Source organism: Schistocerca americana, chromosome 1 (assembly GCF_021461395.2).
Source record: "Schistocerca americana isolate TAMUIC-IGC-003095 chromosome 1, iqSchAmer2.1, whole genome shotgun sequence".
Taxonomy (NCBI): Eukaryota; Metazoa; Arthropoda; class Insecta; order Orthoptera; family Acrididae; genus Schistocerca; species Schistocerca americana.
In genome coordinates this window covers 537,989,104-537,990,910 of record NC_060119.1, presented here as the reverse complement: position 1 = coordinate 537,990,910, position 1,807 = coordinate 537,989,104, and the positions used below count along the sequence as shown (strand labels likewise).

The window sequence follows — 1,807 nt, the reverse complement described above, 5'->3', positions numbered from 1 at the left end:
CTGTACGCTTGTTTCTTCAGCCCAGTCGTCCCTGTGATCCAAATGGGGGCAGCTTGAATACATGTGAAGAGCAGAAGATAAACATCAGTCTTTCCTACTAAAACTCACTTTTCTTCATTGTAGATAGATACGTGAAGAGCCAACTCGCAACCACACCTGTTCCTATAATTTTCTTGCTGATGTCCTGCATGTTGAACCCCTCTTTGGAAACAAAAACATCGACGTAAAGCTTTCAACTTGTCGATCCTGTCTTCTATACTTGACACATTCGAGCAATCTTATGCCTCCAGAATGAGATTTTCACTCTGCAGCGGAGTGTGCGCTGATATGAAACTCCTGGCAGATTAAAACTGTGCCCGACCGGGACTCGAACTCGGGACCTTTGCCTTTCGCGGGCAATTGCTCTACCAACTGAGCTACCGAAGCACGACTCACGGCCGGTACTCACAGCTTTACTTCTGCCAGTACCTCGTCTCCTACCTTCCAAACTTTACAGAAGCTCTCCTGCGAACCTTGCAGAACTAGCACTCCTGAAAGAAAGGATATTGCGGAGACATGGCTTAGCCACAGCCTGGGGGATGTTTCCAGAATGAGATTTTCACTCTGCAGCGGAGTGTGCGCTGATATGAAACTTCCTGGCAGATTAAAACTGTGTGCCCGACCGAGACTCGAACTCGGGGCCTTTGCCTTTCGCGGGCAATTGCTCTACCAACTGAGCTACCGAAGCACGACTCACGGCCGGTACTCACAGCTTTACTTCTGCCAGTAGAGCAATTGCCCGCGAAAGGGAAAGGTCCCGAGTTCGAGTCTCGGTCGGGCACACAGTTTTAATCTGCCAGGAAGTTTCAATCTTATGCCTAATGGGGACATCCAAACTGCGCATTTTTTCAATGCTTCCTTTTCGTCCTTCTGCCAAGCTTTTTCTATACTCCCGCAGTTACTTGCAGTGTGATAGCTGTGGCTGTGAATGTGTCTCAAACGTTAGTACCTCTAATTTTGTGGATGACGATTGGTCCTTCCACGTCATCATTCAAAAATTCCATTAGATTCATGACGTGGCTTTCAGCGATCTTATCTCTTATAGCGTAAATAATCCTGGATCGAACTTTGTCTTCCGGAAATCTGCGTGCCTACAAGCAGTAATAATCATCCTAAAGATGGTAAGGCCTGTGGTTGTTTGTTACTTTCGATATATGTATCGTTCAAAATGTCTATTGACAAGTGTGACATCGATTCCATAGCTTCAAGATAATCGAGCCTGAATTATACGGTTTTCATCCCCATAGCAAGAAACCAAGATTCATTTATTTACCACACACGATGCTTTCAGCTAGTTACTTGAGCCTATCCTACAAGAAATCTCGGAGAAAGGCAATCTTGTCTATTCTAGAAATAGAAGAATGGCTGAAACTTCCTGGCAGATTAAAACTGTCTGCCGGACCGAGACTCGAAATCAGGACCTTTGCTTTACGCGGGCAAGTGCTCTACCATCTGAGCTACGCAAGCACGACTCACGACCCGTCCTCACAACTTCACTTCTGCCAGTACCTCGTCTCCTACCTTCCAAACTTCACAGAACCTCTCCTGCGAACCTTGCAGAACTATCACCCAAGGAAGAAAGGATATAGCGGAGACATGGCTTTTTCACAGCCTGGAGGATGTTTCCAGAATGAGATTTTCACTCTGCAGCGGAGTGTGCACTGATATGAAACTTTCTGGCAGATTGAAACTGTGTGCCAGACCGAGACTTGAACTCAGTATGTTTGCCTTCCGCGGGCAAGTGCTCTACCCTCTGAAATACCCAAGC

The 1,807-nt window shown here is 46.5% G+C and overlaps 1 non-coding gene across 1 annotated transcript; it reads right to left on the bottom strand.

The window, feature by feature from the left end:
- Positions 1 to 653: 653 nt before the first annotated feature.
- Positions 654 to 728, bottom strand: Trnas-cga. The gene has a single exon. It is a non-coding gene; the product is annotated as a tRNA-Ser (tRNA).
- Positions 729 to 1,807: the final 1,079 nt, after the last annotated feature.